At 39.7% G+C, this 26,826-nt stretch overlaps 1 protein-coding gene and 1 long non-coding RNA gene across 14 annotated transcripts in view; one reads left to right on the forward strand and one right to left on the reverse strand.

Moving 5' to 3' along the window:
* Positions 1-26,826, forward strand: part of LRBA (LPS responsive beige-like anchor protein) — a 359,129-nt gene that overhangs the window by 209,387 nt on the left and 122,916 nt on the right. The window lies entirely within an intron of this gene.
* Positions 1,150-26,703, reverse strand: LOC117680152 (uncharacterized). 2 transcript variants are annotated; one of them, XR_015729056.1, is made up of 4 exons: positions 26,526-26,702; positions 24,802-24,914; positions 23,118-23,377; positions 1,150-2,101 (listed from the first exon to the last, which is right to left on the reverse strand). It is a non-coding gene; the product is annotated as an uncharacterized LOC117680152 (long non-coding RNA). The 2 variants fall into 2 exon arrangements; XR_004595550.3 differs by lacking the exon at positions 1,150-2,101 and having other exon boundaries at positions 21,409-23,377; positions 26,526-26,703.

Consider the following 26,826-nt stretch of genomic DNA (forward strand, 5'->3'; position numbering starts at 1 on the left):
GATACTAAAATGTTGTGCTAAACTAGCAGTGCGCTCGGCTGAATAGGATAGGCTACGGGCTATAAGAATAGGTCCGAGCCCTTGTGTGTGCTGACTTCAATCTTTGGAAAGTTCCTGAACAGATCTTTGAACAGATCTTCCTTTCAAGATCTCTTAGCCCTTCTGGGTAAACTAGTTAGAAAAGATGACTAGATGAGTTAATTCTACTTTACTATAAGGGTGCATGAACATAATCTTGCAAGTCTGAAGGTACAAATTTACCTTGCTACTTTTAACCATCAGAACAATTAGGGAGGGTCCTTGCTAAGTTACTTCCTCTTGCCCACTATTCTACTGGGGGCTTCTGTCTCTTTCTTATCGGATTATTTCCTGGGCAGCATCTGTTCCCCTTGTCTCCCAAAGTCATCCACACATTCCATTGTATCATCTTTCCCGTATTTTTTCCGAATTCCAAATCCTGGCCTATTCCATTTCCACACATTTCATAAAGATTTGGGTACCATTTTCAAGGACAGCTTTTAAAGAGAGGTCGAAATAATTTCCAATAGCCCATCAGTGTTACTCATGGACACAACACATAGTACATTTGGACTGAAATGAAAAAAAAATAGCATGTTTAAATTAAATGCTGAAATTGAAATAATTTTATTGTTACTCCTTTTTATCTGATTTATTGAAATGTAGTTGCAAGTGTAACATTTGGTAATGTATAAATATATTACCAAAGTTGCATTTGCTTATATCTAAAGTAAAATACTAAAATAAATCAGATAGCAATTGTTTTGAAAAAAGGTAATTTACCCAGCATAACACTGAACTATTTTTTTAAACAGATATTTGACTATGATTTAAAATTAGAAGTAGAGGCTGCCTTTTACTTATTTTGTTTTCACAACTGCAATCCATTTAAAGCTTTGAAATCTCATTAACTAAGTTAAATAATTTTACAGTACTAAAAACAAAGAAATGTATATGTCTGTATTCCTGTCCTAATTTCAGATACAAATCTTATTGCTAGGATAACCATGAAAAAAGATTGTTCTTTTCTTTTTTAAAAAAAAATCACTTTCTGTATGTGTAAGCATCTACAATTAATCTTTAGGAAACAGTTTTAAAATAATTGTATTAGGGTCGATTGAAAGAGGCATATTGTACAATTCAATAGTCCTTTAATCAATGTAAAAAAATGGAAAGATTTGATTGAGGCCAAATTTAAGAACTTGAGAGAACTAAAAACAGAAGACTATCGTTCTGGTTCCAGATCAGGCTCTTTTGCTGTCTTTGCAATATGCCCCTGACATACTTTGTTAACGCTGCAAAAGGAGATGCAGAAAGGGAACAAATTAAATTTTCATGACGGAAAACCCTAATCAGCAGTGACAGCGTAAGAGAAAGATGATTGCCACTTGGTCATTGTAGAAAGGCACTTAGGTATGGTGTCAGTGCTTCTGTTAATGATGACTAATGTCTTTCTTGGAACCAACACACATTTGAACATTGTGCTATAGCAGCCTAGGAACAGGAGTGAAGAATAGGTACCACACATCTTCAAAACAAAGGTATATGGATTGAATTGAATGCCCCCAAATGTATTATCCTATAAGTACAATTTTAGAAACTTGCAGGACTCTTTTTTTCAGCAGAGGACAGGGTATTTCAATCAGCCAAATTAATGATCAGATTAAAAGTAAATTATAAACAAATTGACCAAAGCCTTGGCAGTCCTGTGAACTATTTTTATCTCCACGTTCGTTATATTCTGTATAAACCTGTCACACTTAAAGCAGAGAACTGTCAAAACCTTTACAAATGCTGAGACTTTAGCTTTTAAATATATTGGCACAAAGAAAGGCATTGTTTCTTTAGTTTTCCCAAAGTGAGACCTTAGAGAGGGGCATTTGCAATGCTTGTCATATTTTTCATGTAGTTCTTGCTAGCTTGACAAGTCTAGAGAACCATGAGAACACAGATGTCATTGCATTCAGACAGTACTAATTACTTTGAGATTTTTGTAGCCTCAGTACTACGTGAAGCTGCCAATTATGTGTGTTTATGTGGCATTCTGTGTGTTCATACTGTGCTGTAAGATTTCTTCAACATCCTAAAAAGAAAAACAAATAAAAGAAAATTATCGTTATTATTTGCTAATGTTACTTATCCAAAGCTTATTTATAGTGTGTGTGTATGTGTATGTGTTTGTGTGTGTATTACAGTTTAGTAGCACTTGTTTTCTAACCTTTCAGCACTCAGTTTTTTAGTCTTCTTTTTAATATGAAGCTTTATTTTATTTTCTCTATTTCTTTTCTCTCTTATCTCTCTATCACCATCCCCATGCTATGATTCCTTAGCTGCTATTTAGTTCTCTTTTCTAAACTCGCATCAAAGATCTGCTAATTTGGATCAGCATTCAAATTTACAACATAAATATCTTAAGCCTGATTTGCAAGGCATTCAGCTAATACACATCTCTGTGTTCAATTTTGTTTGCAATATTATCCTCAGAATCTCTTTGTTCTCTTGCAGTTCATAGTACTCAAAGCAGCTGATTCTAACAAAAAGTTCAAATGGTGGTCACAGCATGAATGACATTAGGATTGTGGTGTGTTATTTTTTTCTTTTTTTTAAGGGTAGGAGAGCTTCTGTTATGTGCATTTCTAAAGAAGTACAGCCTGTGTTAATCACAGATTGGAAAAATAAAAGGCACCAATAATGTGATTTTTACATGCTGATGATGCAAAAAATGGAAGCAGCTTTATCAAAGATGTATGATGAGATAAAACTGCAGTCTCTGCTGTACAGTTATAGTAATTATGACTAATGAACCGTCCAGCCTGGATGAAATGGCATGTCCATAGGGACCATGTCCAATCAGTTGTGACTTATGCAAGCTGTAGAAAACATTGGTAGATTAGATTCAATATTATAATATGAAAAATACTATATTAACATTTCATTTTGTTGAAGGGAAATGTTGGAGTAAGTAGCAATGAAAGATGGATACCTTAGAAAACAAAGTATATTGAATTGCAATTATTGTTCTAACAGAATGTTCAGTAGTTTATTTCCATTGAAAACATTTGTTATATATTATTTAAAACATTTATATAGTTGCTCCAGTGGTGGGTTGCTCCAGGTTCGGCCCGGTACTACCGAATAGTAGTAACTTTAGGAAATAGTTCTCCGAACTGGTAGTAACAGCAGCCAGGCCATGCCCCTGAACCGGTTCCCCAGTCGCTGCTTACTCACCCACCCAAAGCTGACCGGAGCAAAGAAACCTCTAAGCCGCCTGGCCGCAGGGTGCCGAAAGGTCCTTCAGCTGGTGAGAAGAAAGCTGCGCATGCGCGAAGATGGCAGCAGCGACTGGAGGTCTTTCTGGTGCTGTGCGCCAGTGGCTGGGTGGAAAAGAAGCCTCTCGGCTTCCAAGTTCAGCAGCAGGCTCAGTCCCTTCACACAGGGTCGCTTTTCTCCATACCCGAGAAAGATCAAAAGGCGCGGAGCAGCTTTAATGACAAAGTCGCCTAGACGAGGTAAAAGAAAACAAGCCACTGAGGGAAGGAGCCCATCAAAGCTGCTGGCGTTGCAACCCCCCCCCAACTTGGAGCTCCAAGCAGAAGTCGTCCTTGGCTTTTGCGAAGAAGCGGTAGCTCTGGGTGTGCCACACCCGCTTTTTTCTCTTTGAGAGCCGCTTTGCAAACAAGGTGTAAAGCGGCTCTCAAAGAGAACGAAGCGGGCATGGCACACCCAGAGCTGCCGCTTCTTCGCAACAGCCGAGGACGGAAGAGTTCTCTCAGAAGCGACGCCAGCAAGGAAGGCGGCTGGGTCGGAGGGAGGCGTAGCCCGAGCTCTCTGGGACAGGTAAACAAGTGTGGGGAGGCGAAAGGGAGCAGACTTGTCCCTCCGCGTGTTGCACCCCCCTCCCAGCCTTCGCCTGCACCTCTGTGCCACCAGCATCTCCCGAAGGCACTGCGGTTGGAGCTGCGATAGGGACTGGGGCAGCCCGGTAGCAGCCATGAGCCGTGCTTTCCTCTAAGCACTGTGGGTAACAGGTGCTTCTCTCTGTGAGACTTGGAGGAAAGCGCAGCTCATGGCTGCTAAAGCACTTCAATCAGCTACAGCCCAGACGAGCTGAGGAACTGCAGGGAGCCTCCCATGTGTTGCATCCCCCTCCCAGCCTTCGCCTGCACCTCCATGCCGCAGCATCTCCTGAAGCCGCCGCTGTTGGAGCCGCAACAGGGATGGGGGAAGCCCAGTAAGCTGGGTGCCCGAAAATGGTGCGGAGATGCGGGGGGAAGGCTGGGAGGGGGTGCAACACACGGGAGGCTCCCCACAATTCCTTGGCTCATCTGGGCTGCAGCTGAGTCCGCTGCCCTGAGCTGCGGAGTGGGTTGCTCCGGCTGCAACCACGAGGAAGGCCTGTCAAAGGTGAGAAGGGGCGCTTTTCGGCCAGGAAGGGCAATGGAGGGAAAGCCGAGACGCCACACCACGCGTCCTGACCTGGATATGGGGCCGGAGTGTCAAAAAAAAAGTTTCAAAAAGTCTCAAAAATTTTAGCCACCTTTTCGGTGGGCGTGGCTTGGGGGGGTTTATGTGACTTAGTGCGTGAGTGATGTCACGTTGGGCACGCCCAATCAATCACCCCCACCCCCACCTAGCCACCCCCACCAAACCAGTGGTAAAAAAATTTAGAACTCACCACTGAGTTGCTCATATTATAACTAACTTTGGACAGCTTTCAATCAAAAATCAAAATAACATAAAAACCACATTAAAACATAAAAACTCAAAACATTAAAATGTTATAGTTTGTGTGTTTAACTTTTTTTGCATTGTAAATGAGAAAAAGCAATAAGTATATCCAGTGGTGGGATTCAAATAATTTAACAACCGGTTCTCTGCCCTATTGTTTTCTTCCAACAACCAGTTCACCAAATTGCTCAGAAAATTAACAACCGGTTCTCCTGAAGTGGGAACTGGCTGAATCAATATCTGCTTATGTTTTAAGTACTTGGAAATATCTGTTATTTTCCAGACTCGTTGCTCAGACATTCCTATGTCTGGGTTATCCTCACTCTGATTCGTTCGACTGAGTGCCAATCATTCCCTCTGGTCACGCCATCCCTTCCGGCTTTCCAGCAGTCTTTTTCACTCAGTTGAGGGTTTCAGACTTGAGTGCCTTTCTCCAGTGTTTTTTCTGCTATTGCGGTTCCTCAGATCTTTATTTCTGGACTGTAGGGGCTGCGCAACATGGGATTCCATCTACCAGCGGCTTGAGTCGTGAGTAGGTGCTCCGGGGCTCCGGACGCCACTCCGTGTTTAATTCCCTTGCCGCCGTTTGAGGCGACTGCCTTGTTGCCGCCATTTTGTTACTTGGCTGCGGGCGCAGCGTTGCTGGCACAGCATTCTCGCTCGCCCCGCAGCCCTCACCAACCTATTTAGCGGCCTTTGAGTCCCTGCCGGCTGACATACTCATATTGCAGGGAAGCGCCTCGCGGAGGCTGCGGTATCCCACCTCCGCCTTTTTCGGCCGTGCCATTGGTGACATTACCAGCTCCTATCTTACGGCCCAGCATCCCACCTGGTTCGCCGTGGCGGTCTGCTGCTATCGTCTTGCAGAGGTTCTTTAGCCGCCATTTTGCCACCACTGCTGCCCACCATTTTCTCTGTGAATTGGCGCGGTTTGCCATTTGCGCTCTGAGTTTTGGTTCTCTAGGGCGTAGAAGAGTCTGCAGGCTTTGGACGCTGTCCAGTTTAGACCTGCCTTCCATATCTGCGCTGGTCATTGTGCTGGTCTTCAAAAAAGAGGAAAGTATATCATCCTTTATTTCTGTGGGGGACTTGCTGTCAGGCAGACTTCGTTTTGATTAATTCAAAAAAAAAAACCTTTATATATATATAGCTGTATAGATGTTTGTATTCATCACCTATTGTGAATAATTTCCTGGTTAGTCCTACATATTACTGCTGCATCTGCCGTTTAAAAAAAAAAAGTCTGATATTGAGCTGTCATCTGACCTGGAGCAGGCTCCATCCCCACTATCTGCTCCCTCTCCCAAGCTGGCCAAAGGAAAAAGGGTCTAAGGGTTCTAGAGCCACCAAGACTCTACCAGTAATGGATAAAGATGCCCAGAGGCGGCACAATGCATTGGAGCATCAGTTCTCCAAGGCACAACGTAACGCACAGCTGGCTCTCTCTTCTGATGTTCCTGAGGTGGCTTCTGATCACCGGGTACAGCTCACATCGGTTCCATCTCAACTTATTGACCAGAGCACTTGTTCCCACTACGATTTGGCATCAGTATCCCGAGATACAGCCCACATTAACCTTGAGGCCCCCAGGCCTAGCTCCTCGGGTGCTGCCAGTCAAGTTTCTCAGGTGTCTTGTTCTGCACCTGAAGCCACTTTCACACCTACGGCTGCCGGGCTCCAAGCCGACGAAAGCCATGCTTCTTCTCAGGTCCTGGATTTTAACTCCTTGGTGTCACAAGTTATTTCGCATATTTTTCAGGTGGGGTTACAACAGACAGGCTATATGCTTCCTTCTGAGTGCAGCACAGCTGTACCTTGCCAGATGCAGATGGCCCCTTTGCAGCCCTCCTCCTCTTCCTATGGACATATGGCTGAGCCGGTCCATGAGGAAGACTTTCCAGAGGATTTCGAGTTGTCAGGAGAAGAGGAGGAGGTACCCGAAAAACCGGCCTTTCCAGGCTTGTTTAAACCTTCCTTGTTCAAATCGCTTTTACGAAAGGCGAAAGCTGCTACCAATATGGGGAAAGCCTTCGAACAGCCTTCTACGTCTCAAACTCAGACTAATCTTAGTGACAATTTGTTTCTATTGCCTAAACCTGAGTGTGAATTTGTACATTTGCCCAGATCTTTTCTCACAGGTCATTCAAAAGCCGTGGGAGCATCCCACTTCTCTCAGTGGTCCAAATTCCTTTGATAGAAAGCTGTATTGCTCAGCTCCGGAGATTGACGCTTTGTTTCAGCTGCCAACTGTGGACGAACCTGTGGCTGGACTTACCTTGTCTTCTGTTCTTGTCAGAGAGGTTGGTGATGGTTTAAAATTCGAAGACAAGAGAGCGGAGATGGCCTTTCGAAAGACCCATCAGGCTATTGCCTGGGCCATTTGAGCGGCGACCTCGGCCTCTTTTTTCAATAGAGCGTTGCTAATCTGGCTCCGTCAGTTACATGACAGATTGCCCCCAGAGGACGTACGCTTACACCAGGACGTGGTTAAGCTTGTGGCGGCAGCCGAATATTCAGTGGACGCTTCATTAGACGCTGCTAAGTTTGCCTCTCGTGCGTTGGCGTCCACGGTTTCATCTCGTCTTATTTGGCTACGTAACTGGAGGGCCGACATGAAATCGAAATGGCATCTTACCGCGGCACCCTATAAGGGTTCCTCCCTCTTTGGGGCCTCTTTGGACTCTGTATTAGTGGAAAATAGAGATAAGAAAAAAGTCTTACCTTCTGCATTTAGACGTCTGGATAGACGATACTCACCTTACCCGCGGCAGCCCTTTCGTCATGACCAAGGAACCAGTGGTTCCTCGTATCCACCGTTCTCCTACCAACCAGCTTCCGACCGGGCTTCCTTTTGGGACCGTGGCAGACGTCAATCCAGCTTCCGCCGGCCGTTCAGAGCCTCTTCCAACCGCTATTCCCGTCGAGGCAAGTGACTTGTGGCTTCAGATTCCCATTGGAGGTAAGCTGCAAGCTTTCTACCACCAGTGGGAGACTACCACTTCAGATGCATGGATCCTTCGCACAGTTACCAGCGGCCTGTCCTTGGAGTTCACCTCCACTCCCCCAAATCACTTTCTCCAGTGCCCCTGGCCCTCTCAACCAGCCAAGCGACATCTCTTGGCCCTAGAAATACAACATCTACTTCAAATAGAGGCCATAGAGCCAGTCCCGGAAGGTCAGGCACGGACTGGGTTTTATTCAACCTTGTTTCTCGTTCCAAAAAGTTCCGGGAGTTGGAGAGGAATTCTGAACTTAAAGCGACTGAACAGGCATGTATTGTATCGCCGCTTCAAGATGCATTCCCTCAAATCGCTCCTGGGATGCATCCGCCAAGGAGACTTCATGCAATCGATCGATTTGAAGGAAGCTTATCTTCATGTGCCCATACATCTGGCACACAGAGAGTTCCTGAGATTCGCCTTTGCCAACAACCACTTCCAATACAAAGCAATGCTGTTTGGGCTCTTGTCGGCGCCGCAAACCTTCACAAAGTTCTTAGCGGCTCTAGCGACATTGCTCCGGGAGGTGCCGGTTCGTCTGGTTTGCTATCTAGATGATATTTTGATTATTTCGTCTTCGCCCTCTCAGGCAGACATGGACAGACAACTTGTGATTCAGATTCTGCAACGCCACGGCTTCACCCTGAATCTCGACAAGAGCCACCTATGTCCCACAACGAGAATCTTACATCTTGGAGCGGTAATAGACTCTGCTCAAGCCGTGGTCTACTTGTCTCCCGACCGTCAGTCCAGCATTCGGGACCTGGTGACTCAGGTGTTGACGCACAAGAAATTGCCCCTGCCTCAGCAGTCCTTGTCCCATGATCCTCGGATCAAATCCTTTCTGCAAGGTGCATCGAACCTCCGACCTCCGACGATACATCGGTATCCCACATGGGACCTGACTCTTGTCCTGCAAGCATTGACATCGGCTCCGTTTGAACCTCTCCGTACGATTAGTCTACGTTACCTCATCTTGAAAATGGCCTTCTTGTTGGCGATAACATCTGCTCATAGAGTCTCTGAGATTGCGGCTCTTTCTGTTAGAAGTGACCTTTGTGTGTTTTATCAGGATCGTGTGGTTCTCCGATTGGACCCGGCATTTATTCCCAAAATTAACACTCATTTCCATCGAGCACAGGACATTGTGCTTCCAAATTTCTGCCCGGATCCCTGTCACCCTTCAGAAAAACGTTGGCACACGTTGGAAGTGCGTAGGGCCTTGAAGCACTATATTACTTGAACTGACCCCTTTCGGAAGACTGAGGCATTGTTAGTGTCCTTCCTGCCTTCCTCTCTAGGACAGAAGATTTCTTCTGCGACTGTGGGCAGATGGCTTAAAGCCTGTATTTCTAAGGCTTACGAATTATGGGGTGGCCCTGTTCCAGGTCGAATCCTGCCTCATTCCACATGCAGTGCTGCTACTTTGGCTGCCTGGGCCACTCAGGCGTCCATTGATGACATTTGTCGTGCGGCCACTTGGTCCTCGATTTCTTCCTTTGTTAGACATTACTGTTTGGATGTTTATGCTTCTGCTGATGCTGCTTTCGGCAGACGTGTCTTACAATCAGTTATTTCTCCCCAGGGCCAGGAGGGGGCTTCGATCCCCGCCCCGAGGACTTAAGCTTGGGTATATCCCAGACGTAGGAATGTCTGAGCAGTGAGTCAAGAAAATGGACGTTGCTTACCTGAACGTCCCTTTTATGCTCGCTGCAAAGACATTCCGTCCCGCCCGTGATCTCGCCTTGTCCTGGCCTTGGTGGGTTTTTTTTTCCTTTCTTGTTTCCCTCTGCAGCTGGTGATTCGAGCCGTTATGGTCCACTCTCGTCTGTGGTAATCGCCTTTGCAAAAAAGACTGCTGGAAAGCCGGAAGGGATGGCATGACCAGCTTCAGAGGGAATGTGTTCTGTCTCCGTCCCACACACGCACCCCCACAGACGGCCCGGAGTTAATAAGCCACACGACAAAATCTTTGAAGATAAAGCTGGCAGCAACCCAGTGGCTAGCTGCCAATTCAGACTTTACTCACACAAAACAAAGATTAGACTGCAAGCATTCTGATAAAGCAGGCAAAGTTTCAACAATACAAGGATTAGTCCAAATGCAGTCTGACAAGGCAGGCAGAAGTCCAGTAACGCAGAGATCATGGATTATTTCTAGTTTTTGTTTGTCACAAACTGAACCGGCCACCACACCCACATTTATACCCTGTAGGGTGTGGTCCAGTGACTCAGCTAATCTCTGGCATGCCTTCCCCTCTGCTGCGCACGCTTCTCCCTCCGCCGCTGCCGAGGATCCAGCCAGCACTTATCTCCTTCATCGCTGTCCACCTGTGGCTGCGGGGACATGTTTGGCTCTGGGCCTATCTCTTGGCCTTCGGTGTCCTCTGGAGGCATTGCCAGAGAGGAGGGTCCTGGAGAGGGAGGCCTTGCCAACTCCTCTCCCTCACTCTCAGAGTCTGCATCTGTCGATAGCCCAGGCTCAGGCAACGGAGCCACAACAGAATGATTGGCACTCAGTCGAACGAATCAGAGTGAGGATAACCCGGACGTAGGAATGTCTTCTCAGCAAGCATAAAAGGGACATTCAGGTAACCAACGTCCGTTTTATGTGTAAATATCTGTTATTTTATGTGTAGTGTTAGAGCAAATAATAGAATAAGTCACATTTGTCCTTTGAGCTTTTGAGTTTTTCTAAATAGGGAGTCCTTCATTTGCGGTTTGAGCTTTTCTATACAGATAATTCTTGCTTAACAACCATTTGTTCAGTAAACATTTGTAACTGCTGAAGAAAGGGACTGACAATCTGTGCCTGGAGCTACGGACATTGCAGCTCCCCACCTGCAGTCACATGATCAAACTTCAGGCACTTGGCAGTCTGTCCACACTTATGATTGGCCACAGGGGTGCTGCAACTACTTCCATCTGCCTATCTCCCCCCCATCTATGCCCTTAAACTTCCTGCGAAGTTCCAATGGCGCAGCACAAAGCACCCCCCCCCAGGGGGCTGAACACCCAGTAAGCTTTCACTGTGAGATGCAAAGCAATTGCCTCTAAAAGTTCCAAACACCCAAGAGACTTTTAACGGTGTGAAGCACCTACTCCTTCACAAAGCTACCCTCCTCCACTATGGAGGCTTACTGGGCGTTTGGCCTGGAGGGGGAGTCTGCTTTGTGACCCTCTGTGGGGGGTTTCCCAGGTTTTTGGCATTGTCTGAGTGTAGCACCTTTTTGCTGTGCTGCCAGATAAGGCTGGGGCAGTTATGGCAACACTTCATTTGCTCCATGCTGCCGCACCCTGTATGTAACTTGTGCATGGCCTGTGCCGGTGAATCCCCCGCCTGAGGCACTTCTTGCTCCACTGAAAAACCTGCACAATTGCTTAATAACCATGCCTGGGAAAGTTGTAAAGTTGAATCAAGTCATATGGTAACAACCCCAATAACATGATCAACATTCCGTGCTCACTTGTGGTTATAAGTCAAGGCCTATCTCTTGACATTTATGGTAAAGGTCTTACCAGAAAATTTAGAAAGCAGAAGGAAGTCACATTTATAGTTAAATTATATACTGTGATATTGTCATCCCCAAGCTCAAAGACTACCTAGAGAAATCCAATCTTTATTTGCTTACACCTACTAGGCAGAAATTTACCAGACTAAAACTATATTTTTCCAACCTATTAGATATATCCTGAGAGATTGTAGGGTTTGGCTATCCTGAACCTCTTTGTCCCTCTTCCATCCAATTTAGGATCCCGCAAGTCTCTTAATTTTGGGCTTCTATCTAAGCCCACTATTGTTTGCAAGTAATGTTTTATCACTCTGTCTGCCTTAATAATCAAGTTACGTTTTAGTGAACCAACTATGGTTTATCACAAGGTATGAAAGCTTAGTTTCCTGATACAGATCTACAATCTAGTGGTCCACTGCAGTTTTGTAGTTTTATACACTTGAAGATTTAATTTTTGTCAACCTTTTGAATTACCATGTCCCTTGGTAATGGTCAGTGATTTCTAAAAATGAGAACATTTATATATTAATTGATTAATATATATATTGATTATTCATAATGAAAAGTACAGCAGGTTTAAATAGATCAATCTTTTCTCCTCCTAGTGTCTATTCTGTCATCTCTGTGCTATGCATTCTTGTTTTCCTATAATTCTTCCATTGTTTAAGTCTCTGTATCCCATCAATTATTTGGAATCTATCTGATTTATGCCCTCCAAATTTTATTTCCTCTGAGTATATCTGTTCCCATTCCCTGAGTATCTTATCTTCTTACTGCAATCTGACTTGATAGTTGGGATATTTGATATATTTTAGAGAAATGAGTCTTAGAAACTCTTCCTAACCCATTAGGAAGACTTTTACATTGAAACTATGATTGACAGTTAGGTTTTCATTGCTGTCTCATGTCTTGATTTGGGGTTTTAGAACAACAGAAAGGACTCATGTGTATATTGGTAAAGATTCAGTGTAAACAATTATTCCCTAAATTTATTTTTAGCTAATTTTTAGCAAATGTCTAAAATTATTAGCAACTTTGTGTGGATAAACATGGACTGGAACTTGGTGCATAAACAAAGATGCCCTCAATTTAAATGGTAGCAATAGAGTATCACAAATATTTCTCATTATGACTTTCTACATTCAGTAGGAAGCTCAAGTCCTCCTTCCTTTAACTTGTTCTAAATAATTCAACCTTTAATTTGCCCAACACTCATTTTGGTGTTCATTCTTATTTTAGGTGCTACATTTCAAGTTGCTTGCCAGATATCTAGCAATAGAAAACAATTTTCCAATTTCATTTCTACCTTGACTTGTGAAAAGATAAGGATAAGGAAAAAATGTAATCATGATGTATACTGTTTGATGTATACTTTATGACATAGTGACAAAGGAACTAGACTCTGACAAATATAGGTTGTCCTCACTAAATAACTAGTCACTTAGCATCAGTTTGAATTTACAACAGACTCCGCCCTCCAAAAGGTGTACAACCTCATTGACCGCAAATTCCCCTCCCTCTTGGTCACATAATTTTATTTTGGATGCTCGCAACCAGTTCCTGTTTTCAAGGTTTTTGCTGATTTCTAGCGTTTACTTCAGCTTCTGTAAAACAAAACAAAACCCACACACATTGGAGAAAATGGATCCACTTAATGTATTCCCTTAATGACCATGGCATTTGCTCAATAACTGCTGCAAGAAAGGTTGTAAAGCAGGAGATGGTCACAGTGAATTGCTTAATGACCTCAATGTTTCACTATCATAATTCCAAGCTCAATTACAGTCACATGTTGTGGACTAGCTGTAAGACAAACCCAGACTTGGACCTTTTTCAAACTAAATTCTAAATATGATGCATGTCCAGACTAGGTTAATTTCAGGTTTAAAAAATGCTGGAAATGTGCTAATTACACAAAGCTGTTACTGTTACTCTTTGATTTTCAACCACAGTTGGGACTGGAACTTCTGTTGCTAAGTGAAGTAGTCATTAAGTGAATCACACCTAATTTTCTGGTCTTTTTTTCCATGGTCATTAAATGAATCATCATGATTGTTTAGCAAATCTAGCTTCCTCCATTCACTTTGCTTGTCAAAAGTTAATTGGGAAGGTCACAAATAGCGATCATATAACCCTGGGATGTTACAATCATTGTAAATAGTTGCCAAGGACCTGGATTTTGATCACATGACCATGGGAACCTGTGACAGTTGTAAGTGCAGGACTAGTTGTAAATCATTTTTTTAATGGTCATAAATGAATGGTCATAAGTCAATAGTCAAAAGTCAATATAGCTTTTTAGTGAAACTTGATATATAGCATAGATATATACTGGTAAATACCCGAGACATGTAGGTAAGCCATAAGAAGGCTTGTTCAGGTTGTACCATTACAGATGGAATTTGCCACATCAGCAGGTACAGGAAGTTATCATCTTACAACCAGGGGTGAAATCCAGCAGGTTCTGACAGGTTCTGGAGAACCGGTAGCGGAAATTTTGAGCAGTTCGGAGAACCGGCAAATACCACCTCTGGCTGGCTCCAGAGTGGGGTGGGAATGGAGATTTTGCAATATCCTTCCCCTGGAGTGGGGTGGGAATGGAGATTTTGCAGTATCCTTCCCCCCTGCCATGCCCACCAAGCCACGCCCACCAAGCCACACCAAGCCACACCACACCCACCAAGCCACGCCCACAGAACCAGTAGTAAAAAAATTTGGATTTCACCACTGCTTACAACCATAATTGGGTTTGGAATTTCCATTGTAATTCAAGTTGGAACTAATTTTACCACAATTTTTACAGTGAATCACATGGTTGTTAAATGAATTCAGCTTCTCCAATGGGCATCTTTTGCTGGAAATCCACAAAAAAGGTTGCAAATTGTGGCACGTGACCTTGGGACACTTCAACTAGTTGTAAATGCAAGCCAGTTGCCAAGTGCCCAAATTGTGTTCACATGTAAGCCAAGGACTACTGTGTGATCATTCTTTGTGTCTGTAATTTGTACTGTGACATCGGCCTTCTCTAACAACAGTGTGATTTCTGTAATAGAAAACATAAGTGTTGAATGGTTAATTTAATTATGTCCACAGTTTGGAAACTCATTTACCTTTCAGGTGTTGCAAATAGAGGTATCAAGTGTATTGGGACTAAGATCATCTCCATCATTAAATTTAAGTGTTACTACTACAGGGCAATTTTTTTAAAAAAATGATTTTTCTTCTACAAGGTTGTGAATGTAAAATTGCTGAGATATTTTTAAGCTTCCCTCTTCGTTTCTTTCTTCTGTCAAACAATCTAGTTTAAATATCATGAATTATATGTACTTCTGTATTTCTCTTCTGTTTCCTGATTCCTGCACAGTACAAATGTCATATTGTACATAACATTGTTTATTTCAGTCTCATAGGAAACATTCTTTTTGTTCTTCTATTTTTATTGTTTGCATGCAAGGATTACTGTACTGAATTCTTGCAAGGTAGTGAAAAAGCAAAATAGAATAAATGGAATAAGCAAAATTTTCTGTTCAGAGTTTTATGCCATATTAGTAGAGGTAAATCATTAAAGTGATAGATCGAATTGATATATTGATATAAACATTTGAAAGATTTAAAAATGAGTATTTCTATTTGTAGTTCTTCTAGAGTCATGAGAACTGAGAATGCAAACTGTGCGTCTGGATATATTTAAAGTCAGTTGAATGTTCATGGTTTTGTTAATGTTCCATAAATCTTACTTTCAGAAACAGGGTTTACTTCAGCCTGTATATTTAAAAGGGAAATTTACTTGCTGTTTGTAGTGAGAAGATGAGCAAGAAAATACAGAGGTAGAAGCTGAACTTTCATTCTAAACAGATATATATAAAAAACTTATTCAGAAGTATATTTTGCTTTAGAGTGTTTGTAGTAAGCCATGTATTTTTTTCTCCCATTCTTGCTGCTATATTAAAATGTTAAAATATATAATAAATAAAACTAAGCATAAAGCAAAATAAACTTAAATACAGTAATATTCTGTAAGGACAAGCTAAAGTTAAAATTGAATAGAAACTAAAAAACACAGCAAGCATATTATCTTTCTATAAAATGGTCAGTTGTTTTAAAACAGGTTGCATAAATCAGCATTTGCGCTTGTAGTATTGTGGAATGGCATTTTAATGTTTTTGCCACTCTTGGAAAGCTTCAGTTCAATGATAATATATACTTAACTTTACTGAATAAGAATAGATTCTGTAATCGTATGCGCTTGAATTTATCAGTGGAAAATGCTTCTGCAATTCTTTATGAAGAAATTTGCTAGATTTGTGTTGGGCACAATGTAATTGTTTTAAGCAATATGGTATCTAGGCTACCTATTAAATAGTCTGTAATAGCTATATGATTCAGATTTTTTTTTTCTTGAGGAAGTAGATAAAGTTTTTTAATCAGTGCAGATACTTGGATGCTGCATTCTTTCCTACCATTGTTTATAAGAAGTCTCAAAATTTTTCTTACTCATGAGCAACCAGTACATAAATCCTCCTTGCAGGAATCCACTACCTTAAGCAGACAGTGATGAGACTGTTGCTTAAGAAACCATCTTTATACATGGTTGGTTTTAACAGTTATTGGCTGATGTCCAATATTTCATGTTAAACTAAGCTGTTAAAAAAAACACTCCTGCATCTCTGAGAGAATTGTAATAAAATAAATCTTGATCCTTTTTAGCCTGGATTTAGATCCAGATTTGATATGAAGATAGCCATAGTCACATGACAAATGGAATGTAAGCAGAAACAATGAGGGCATGCTATCTGAATGAAACTGAATATCTCAGTGGCTTTTGATACCAGTGTCCATAGTATCTTGTTAGCAGATTGGGGAAACTGTGGCTAGAATTGGTTTGGGTATTAGCAATAGCAATAGAACTCAGACTTATATACTGCTTCACAGTGCTTTACAGCCCTTTCTAAGCAGTTTTACAGAGACAGCATATTGCCCCCAACAATCTGGGTTCTCATTTTACAGACCTCAGAATGATGAAAGTCTGAGTCAACCTTGAGCCTGGTGAGATTCGATCTGCCAAACTGCTGGCAACCAGTGATCAGCAGAAGTACCTGTAGTACTGCACTCTAACCACTGCACCACTGCGGCTCTTATCAAATTATTAGCTACGGTAATTGTGTTTTTAACTTTGTAGTGAATTCATTTTTTCCAGATACTATCAGAAAGTGATATTGGGAAACTTCTGCTAAATGATCATGTTTATTCTGTGGTATCCCATGAAAATTATTGATTAATACATTTTATGAAGCTTTTGTGGAGCATCTTTTGCAGATTTGAGTCTTTTTTCCTGAAAGCTTGGAATTGGATGTCTGAATCTGTTCAAGATATATAAAGGATTGGGTCAAGAAATTAGAATTAACAGACAAGATGGACTTATGATTATATTGTCTGGATTTCAGGATGGGAGTACACCCATAGGAACAGCTGCAAGACCAATGCATGGTGTTCACAATGGTGAATAGAATAAATTCTTATATTGTTGAGGCAAGGTACATATGGGACTTCCTGCTCCTATATAGTCTACTTCACACCCTTAGAACTTACAATGGCAGCTTACATTGCATGTCCTATCATAGATACATTTTATATCAGGACTAATTATGTTTTCCCCACCAGGGCCCACATTATGAAACAAATTGTCAATGAAATCCTATCCATATTTCATATAATTCAGAAAGGAATTAAAGGAATTAAACACATATTCACCCAGATTTTTATACAGTTTTGTTTTACTTATGATTTAATTATTATTTCTATCTCATTTCGCCCCAGAATATTAAGGAAGTTGGTAGCATATAAGTTTTCCAAAGAAACAAGCAAACCAATTGTTTTATCACCATTGTTTCACAATGTAGGATTTATATGTTCACTGTCACTATGTACTAATGGGGAGTGGGAGGAGGGTGAGCTACCTTAATTTTGAAATACTTCTGAAATATAGTGCATTTAAAGGATTGTATTGAATAGTAAAATTTTTGAAATGCAGACTTGACTATCTAGTTACAGATTCCTTCTCAAAAGTACAGTATTGCTTTTCAAGAATGTATAATCACCTGTATAGCAGCAATTCAAAGATTGCATTCAGTACATACATTAGGGAATGTACTTAAAACTGAATGTATAAAAGGATGTGAAACATAGTAATGGTACTACCTTTGTTATGAAGAGAAATAGTATACTTATAAAATCGAAGCTTGACCCAGTACTGAAAGATCATATCCCTTATGTCATAGCCTATTCTGTTGCAGAATTTGGTGTATTATATTTTGTATTTAGAGGCAAATAATAAGTGATAGCAAAACTATCTGTTCAGCAAGCATGAGAGAACTTTATGAACTAGTCTTGTATCGTTGACTCCCTGTACAGGCCAGAATTACCTATTGTGTCCTGCAGGGTTGTTAGAATATGATACTGAACAATCTTAAGTTTGAGACCAATACAAAAATTTAGTACAATTCAGATGTTTTAAAGCAATTATTAATAGTATTATTTAGTGATATATGTACATTTTCACTTATATAATAGAAACAAGAAAGTCCAAATCAATATATATTATCTTTGTTGTTGTTAGTCACAAAGTTATGTCTGACCCATCGCGATCCCATGGACAATGTTCCTCCAGGCCTTCCTGTCCTCTACCATTCCCCGGAGTCCATTTAAGATCACGCCTACTGCTTCAGTGACTCCACTCATTCTCTGTTGTCCCCTTCTTCTTTTTCCCTCAATCTTTCCCAGCATTAGACTTTTCTCCAGTGAGATACTGTATATTATCTACTTTTTAATAAAATTATTGGCACAGAGACATCCATGTAGCTAGATGACTGGTGAGGGAAACATATATGAAAAACTCTGCTGTAGATTGCTACAGATCAAGCCAGAGAATAGCAAAACATAATAAGGAAAGAAAATTTATAAAGAACGTTGATATATTTTGGGCAGCCTACTGTGAGGAGCCAATTCCAGTCATGCTGAGTTTTGCAAATAGAACTACAGCAGTACTTCTTGCTGTATACTATCTTCTAAATATCTCATACCACAGAATGCTGGCAAAGATGAACTTATCTGGTGAGAGGATAGGGAGTGTTGTTCTTTCTGGTGGTAAGTACGATCTTGCTGCGGTAGAGTTAAGAATAATCCAATGAAATGATTGGGCTAGGAAAGATGGAGATAAGATTTTTTTCAAAGAGCAAAGGAAAGACATGATGGTGCTGACATCTCAAAGTAAGTAGGGTTTGGGGAAATCTGCAAAGAGTCAGCTGTCTAAACACAGATATACATGGATTCCTTACAGCCAGAGATAGATAAGCACAGACTGGGCACATCTGGTGAAATCTTTCAGCACTGTAGGAGACCTGAATGGCAGGATTCTGAATAAGTGCCTGAATCCCACAGCTAAAACCAAGAAAAATGCTTATGGTTTGGTTGGATAACAAGTCATCAACTTGCAACTACAATTGAGCCCATAGTTTCTGTTGCTAAGCGAGACAGTTGATAAGTGAATTTTGCCCCACTTTACAATCTTTCTTACCACAGTGGTTTGGTGAATCACTGCAGTTGTTAAGTTAGTAACATGGTTGTTAAGCAAACCTGAATCCCTGAATGTCTGCTTGTCAAAAGGTCACAAAAGGTGATTGCATGACACAGGGACACTGCAACTGTCATAAATATGAGTCAATTGCCAAGTAGCTGAAATTTGATCATGTGATCATGGGAATGCTGCAATGGTCATAAGTATGAAAAATGGTCATAAGTCACTTTTCTCAGTGCCATTGTAATTTCGAACGATCACTAAACAAACTCACGAATGAAGTAACTGATGAATGATTCTGCACTAAATGAATTTTTGTAAGTTGAGGATTGCCTGTGTCCACAAAAGACTAATTTCACAACTAAAACTGGGAAGGCATTAGTAAAGCAACCATTTGAAATGTCATGATGCAAATGCAATTGTTTAGATCTTAGAGATCCAGAATTGGTAAATACCATCTTTTTTTTCCTTTAAAAGATATCATGACTAAACATGAGCCAACAAATGCAGAATACAATGACTGGTATGTGCCCAACAGTGGGATTGTTGGGAATTCTGAAACATACTTACATTAGATCACTGTCATAATCATTGCAGTAATGTCATTATTACTATTGTAATAATCTATAGTATAATTTTGTATGCTGCTAGTTATTTTTCAAATCCTAAAATAAACATGCTGATTCAGATTCAAAGATGATACTCATTTTTCTCCCTTGTGGTTATTTTTGGGAATAAATTTGGAACTTTGGCTTGAATGTTTTATGGATACAGATATTGACTGCCTATTTGACTAATTTAAATGGACATTAAGTAGCCCATGAGCAATGGCAAGAATAGGGATAATATCTGGTATACAGTTGTGGTAAACAGACAATGCCCAATGCTTTGTTTTTCAATTTTTTCAATCTTGTCTGGGGTACTATATATTTTTATGCTAAAGAGACTAAATGTCTATGTAGATTCTCAGTCACAGCTGAAGAGACTAAGTGAAGGTCTTCCATTTGTGGGCGGGCCTCAGGAGTGACTATTGAAGAACAAAATCAAATATATCTGCAAAAACGATGGAACTGGAATTAAATCTTTAATCTCACTGATTCTATCCCTCAGTTTATTGTGCTCTACCCAATTTGCCAAATAGGTGTTTAATAGAATAAGATGAATGTGATTGTGCTGTTGGAATGCAGTAAGTTCTTCCTTATCCAACCAGCAATGAGAACTATCCAACCAGCAATGAGCCTCTGACATGTAGGCTCACATTTGTTGTCATCAGAATAATGCTGACTTTTCAAAGGTTTCTCTGCCCTGCTGACGTAGGAAAAATCTGCCTTTCTTCATTTTATTAGGAATAACTCTTGTGTAGGTTTTATATGTATGCATATGCTAATCATCATTCACCAATGCTTCATGTGACCATTGGGAATGAAAAATCAGTCACCCATGTTGTAGCATAACAACTTGTGGAATTGCCGCAAGTAATATCCTAACATAATGAAGTAACACTAAATTATAAACATGCTATGGAATCAAAGCATTAACTTTAATACCTGCATTAGAGTGAAGATGGCATTTTCACAGACTCAAGTAAATTAAGATATCAGGAAACTGTTCTATAATGCTGACAAAAATAACTGAAAAATCTTTAGCTTTATTTCTGACCTGTAATACTGTGACCTACAGTGGGATTATAATTTGATTTAGTAATAGATAAAGAGATTTCAGTTAAACAAACAATATCCAAAATAGTGTACTATGTCATGCCTTCATTAAAACTAGTCTTTGTTGAAAGAGGTGAAGCCATGGAATGAGCATTCTGTTAAATATTCCGGTATTTGAGATGATAATTATGTGTGAGTTTGAGAGATCCTCAAGGAAAAAATAATAATTCATAGCACTGATGATGTTACCTAATTTGGGTAGTGAAATGTCTGCAAGAAAACAAGAAAGCTCAGAGAGCACCAAGGACCCCTCATGTCAACCCTGAGCTACAAATACTCTCCTTTATAATTCCTTACATTAGACACAGCAGGTTTTTGTCACCATTTTATAATGGAGTCTTCCTGAGGGTTGCAAAGAAACACAGAGTAATGGCAAAGAGTTTGTAGGCCACACTTGAATTGTCAGCTTCAACGTTTATGAGTTCAAACAAGAAAGTATTGAACAAGAGGGGTGTGCATGGGAAAATATCAAGGAGGAAAAGATACTGTAGCCTGTCTCAAGTTTGCCAAAGATTACCTAATGATTCGGGAGGATCAAAATTCTGTGGACAGATGACATGAGAATTCTTTGGCATTAATGAGAAATGTTTTGTTCAGAGGAGAAAAAACACACATGCACAGATTATATCCCTGTAAAAGTACTCATACCAATAGTGAAGTTTGGCAAAATAAATAACCATTGCAACTCAGGATCCAGAGAGTTCTGCAATTATTTAAGGAAGAATTAATTCTGGATTGAATCAGCACAACTCTACAGTAGCAAATATGAATCATGTAGCACAGCAATGCTCCTAAACCTGTAAGCAACTGAAGCAAGTATGGATCATGCAGGATAACAATAATCCTAAATATACAAGTGGCTGAAACAGAAAATATTTTTATTTTAGAATAACCAAATCAAAGTCCTTAACCCAACTGGCATGTTGTGAAGTGAGGAATTCATGCAAAAACAGCCCCAAAATACAAATTAATTGAAGCAATACTATGCAGAGAATGGGCCAATATACCAGTCCGATATATAGGATTGATCACCTGTTCAGGGAAAAGTCCAGTTCATGTCGCTGCTGCTTAAGGAAGTATCCCCTGTTACTAAAGTCCAAGCTTCTCATCCCGCCCCCCCAACAGTTAATGGAAGGTGTCTGAATAATTCCAATAGTACATGACACAGTGCACTTTTGTTTAACCAGACTGTATTAATAGGATTTAGATGAAGCATAGATTACATTGTGTGTCACAGTACTGCAGAATTATGGATTTGCATTCTCATCTCTGTAGCTTGGACACCTTCATGGTATTCATTATCAGAATTACAATCTTTTTATAATGACACATTTGTGGCAAAAGAACTCATAGAATAACATCCAGTAAAATAATTCTAAATAAGGTAATACCTAAATGGATTTAAATCTATTTAAGCATGCTGAAAGTATGTGAAGAGCAAATAAGTTATACTTTAGAGAATATGATAAATGGTTTTTTTCTGAAACATTTGTTCTGCTTTTGTTTTACTTTTTCATAGAAAACTATGAATGTTAGTCAAGTTCAATGGACATGTTTGCTTTCTTGTCAGCAGTTTAGAAGTAGCTTATCATTGTCTTTCCTTTCCTTTCTTCCTAAATGTTTTTTTCCCCACTTCTTAATTGAACAACCATTATTTGATTTGCAATATTTGATTGATTTTAAAATGAAGATAGATTTTCAATGTAACTTCTGCATGTCATGTAAAAGGACTGCCATTTGTCAAATATTATTCCATTATAGAAAACTGGTTAAGACTTGAGAAGACTGTACAAGAATTGGCACTTATAACCTATTCTTACAGTCTCTACATTTATTTGAACTTCACTGAATCATTTAAAATTTAACAGTAATTTTTGTATACTACTATATAGTTAATTTTTCATGACAAAATCTGCAAAGCAAAAATCGAACATTATGTTCTTCTGATCTTCTGTCTGATCTTCTATGAATGTTTAGTTTGAAATCTCTGCTGTGGATATAAGCTTTAAATTGACTTCAGAAAGACATTTGTGTATAAATGTGATAATTTAATTGTATCATTTACAATTTTGTCTCCAAGTCCTGGTAACTGTGGCCTAAGTGTTTATTTAAAAGGGTAAGAGGCTCCATTATTGTTAAAAGTTGGGATTAGCAACAGGAATATTAGTTGCTAAACCAATTTTATTTTCAGTTTATTTTTATGTGTTTTGATATACCAGTTATATTTCAGAGTCCATTTATTTAGAAAGTTACCTGTTTAAGGAAACAATTCATTATGTGTCGTGGAGCTGATGAGTTCAGTAGAGCCACCTTTTAATCCTTGATTCCCTGTGGATTTTCTTTCACAAAGCTTTTTCCCTTTGAGTCCCTAAAACTACAGCCCTTTTGACTGAATAGAGCCTATTTTATACACCACCCTGCTCCCAATCCAATTAAAGGTTCAATAATAGACGGATTATGGAAAGTTTACTTCTTAGCAGAAGTGAAGCTTTGGAAATAGTATGTTGATAGCAAAAGGGAATGTGAGGGAAAGCGGAGAAAATTAAGGAGATAATGGTCAGTAATCTTACCTTGTCTGATGTTTGCGCTGTTCACACTATAGCAGACTCTTAGAATAAGAGGTACAATGATTCACATTCATTAACCATTTTGTTGCTGGAATTTAGCTGTCTCTTTAATTTTCTTCACTCTTGCTTTTGTTATCTGCATTTTGCACAAACACCATCTAATCTTCTAATGCAGGTCTGGAGCTATGAAGCAGTCTGTCCCTCTCCCCAACTTCTGTTTTGTGTGGCAAGAGGTGATGGTATTTTCCCTTTCACAGCTTAACCTGAAAATGGTAGTTTAACAAATAAAGATACAATTCTATTTTGCAAAATTGTTGGATTATTTCTGTATTTTAAAAATATTTTAAATTAATACATTTAGGAGCATGCCAAACAATGCTAACATTACTTAATATAAAACATCTGCTTTACAATTAAGTGTATATTAAATAAAGAATAATAAAACAAAATACTACTTTTTAAAAAATCCTTAGTTAACAAGTTATCGCAATAAGTTCTTCCTATCCTTGAGAGAGGTTGAATCAAGAAGATCCACACTGTTCTCTGATACCTACAAATTACATGATTGACTTATAAAACATTGCTCTAAGCATTTTGTTTAGTATCTTTGGTTAACAAGGTGTTAAAATCTTTTTCTTGCTCCAGGACATTGAGATAGGTGCTAGAGAGTTGAGATAGGAATGTTTCTTTGTGTCTTCCAATCATTTTTGTTACAGATAAATTAAGCCTTTTCCATTTTGTAGAACAAACCATAGTCATTATTTTCAGCTACGTTGCTACTTTATTATTGTTAAAATCTTCACAGAGCTTTTTTCTTTGCCAAGCATAGTGGATTTTAGTGGGCTAAATGTTTAATGAGTCAATGTGTTAAAGGCTTCACTTTTCTTCCAATTAACCCCAAGACCACTCTGGCATTTTTGTAAATCCACAGAAGTATTTTGTGAGGCCTAAAGGGTAAGCTGCAGGCAGGCTGTGAAGAATGTAAAAAGACTAACCTGCTAACAAACACAGTGCAGTAGGACAAAGGCAGTTTAATCCGTATTATGGTAAATGCAGGCTTAGTGTCCCAAAAGGTCTTTGCAAAGTGGAACAAAACAAAAAGGGCAGCAACAATAAAAATCTAGTGCTTTTATTTTTATGCACAAAACGTTGCAAAAGAAAAACTTATAATAGCATTAAAAAAGTTTTGAATAGTGGTTTTAAATATGATACTAAACATTGTAATTGTTTGCCAATTACATAAAGAAGGTAAAAGTAACACTAGACATTGAGATAGATGAATATTCATGAGGCTACACCAAAGGTGTATTTTTGTATGTTTATGTAACACATAGCAGGTATATAGATTTAAAATATTTTTTTGTTTCTGTATATGTAAATATATAATGAAATAAAAATCAGAGTTGTTGGGAAGGATTTTGCAAATAGATGAATTAAGTCCAATAAGGTATGTGCTCTGCTGACTTAGTGGTTGGACAAGATTCTGTTCTTCTATCCAAACAGAAATATCCACATGATTCCTCTGTGTGTCATCATCTTTTACTATACTTTGAACTTAGCCATTTTAAGGCCATTAAACATTGCCATTTTAAGGCCATGCGTAATCATCTTTTTCTGCTGCTCAGGTATAATTTACTTTTGCTATATTTGTTTAAAATGACCCCAAGATGATTATGGTTATACTTACATTGTTGTTGTAACTACTTTGTGGATTCAGATAATTTGATTCTTATAACCATCTATTTAGTAATGTCCATTTCAGTGTCTTTCTTTTGTATTCCTTTTTCAATTCTTGTCAACCTCGTAGGAGAAATAGTTTGAATTATTTTTCAAATTAAAGAAAAATGTTTTTTGACTGATGTCAAAAGACAGCATACTTCTTCCAATAACATTCATTTTAAATGGTGTTTCTATGAGCACATTGCTCATAGTAATTATCATTACTCATTTCTTCTAAAAAATATTTCTTTGATGCTGTTTCATTTTAAAACATTGAAAAATATGAATGTTTGTAGTAAATAGAAAATTGAATAAAGTTGAGGTGACATTTTCACCTATCACAGGAAAAAGAATTGTATAAATTTTAATTATGAATGACAGGGTGGTTTATTTTAAATTGTTTGCAATGTATCAGATAAGAAAGGATGAAGAAAGACATTTTAGATCCTTGACTGACTATTATCTGGATATATATTATTGGATGACTCTGAGACTTGTGATAAGCAAACTTTAGAAGTTAATTGTGAACTTTAAAAACAATATGTATTGTGGAAATAACACCAGAGGCTCAAAACATCACCTGCTCATAGATACAGTCACCCAAGATTCATGGTCTAAAAAAACCAGTCTGAGCACAGCCTGGATTGACTAAAGGTAAGTCTATGACTCAAGGCCAGATTGGATCCGTGACTCCTTGGCATTGTACAAAGTTAACAGGACATTAAGAAACTTCCTCAAGAACTCAGTGGAACTGTGGAAGTTAGTACTGGAAGCCAATTCAACACAATTTGCACAAGTGGCCATCAAGGGTGATATATACCAAAGTGGTACACTGTTCCCACTGCTGTTCTGCATAGGTTTGAACCTGCTCAGATAAGCCAGATAGTTGCAAGGATTGAATATGGATAGAACTTCAAGAATAAAACTACCATCGGCCACCTCCTCTACATGGATGATATCAAGCTGTATACTGGGCTGCTGCAGGCTTCAAACACACACACATACACACGCACACAATTTCTTGTGGTTATCAGTTTACTACTAGACTGAAGAATTTGTACTGAAACAAACACAGCAATATAAACAAAGCTGAGATATGCCTACAAGATTTGCTTTGGGAACAGGATAGCACTGAAGAATCATTCAGAATCAGACTAAGATTTTAGAACTGGGTCAAGGTTGTTATCCAGTCCAAAGATCACCGGTCCAAGAAGCAGAATCCACACACAAATGTCACAGATGAGCTGGATGTTAGCCATTGTTTTCAGCAAATGAGCACCAGCAGGGCAGATTCTTATAAGATTGCAACCAGCTGTCATTAATCAGAAGACTTACTTATGTGCTTGGCAAGGAGCCTAACAGACCTTCTCTGTTCTGCTCTCCTCTCCCCTTACTCATCCTCCTCTGACACTCCAGCCTTTTGGATGTTTTCTCCTTAAGCTGATATACTGCAGATTCAGTTGGAGTTTCTTCTTCAATGTCAGATTAGAATCTGAGTCCTAAGCCTGGGCCATGACATGCTAAGAGTGAAGGAGACATAGACTCACTTATCTACCTGAAAAGGATCTACAGTGAGGACAATGGTATATTATTCAGACTGGAGAAATGTGGCCAAGATAATAATAGACATAGGGAAGGTAAGTAAAACTGTTGGGATGGAACTACCAGCTACCACATAGCAGACATACATACCAGCCACAGGTAACTTGGTATCTCACAGACACATGGGATGTGAAGGCAAGGAAGACAGCAACCTCTAAATATCGCCAAAGGATAAGCCAGATTCCAAAGGGGAAGCTTAATGGGAAGAACAAGATCCATGCCATCAACACCTATGCCCTGCCAGGCATCAGATATTCTGCCTGTATAGTGAGCTGGCTAAAGGAGGTCATGGAGGCTGATGACCTTGAAGCGCCTCACAATGTACAGCAGTTTGCATCACAAATCCAATACCCAGACATTGTACACCAGCTAGTATAGGGGGCTGGCAGGA

This window comes from Pantherophis guttatus, chromosome 8 (genome assembly GCF_059756535.1).
Source record: "Pantherophis guttatus breed Tessera chromosome 8, ASM5975653v1, whole genome shotgun sequence".
NCBI lineage: Eukaryota > Metazoa > Chordata > Lepidosauria > Squamata > Colubridae > Pantherophis > Pantherophis guttatus.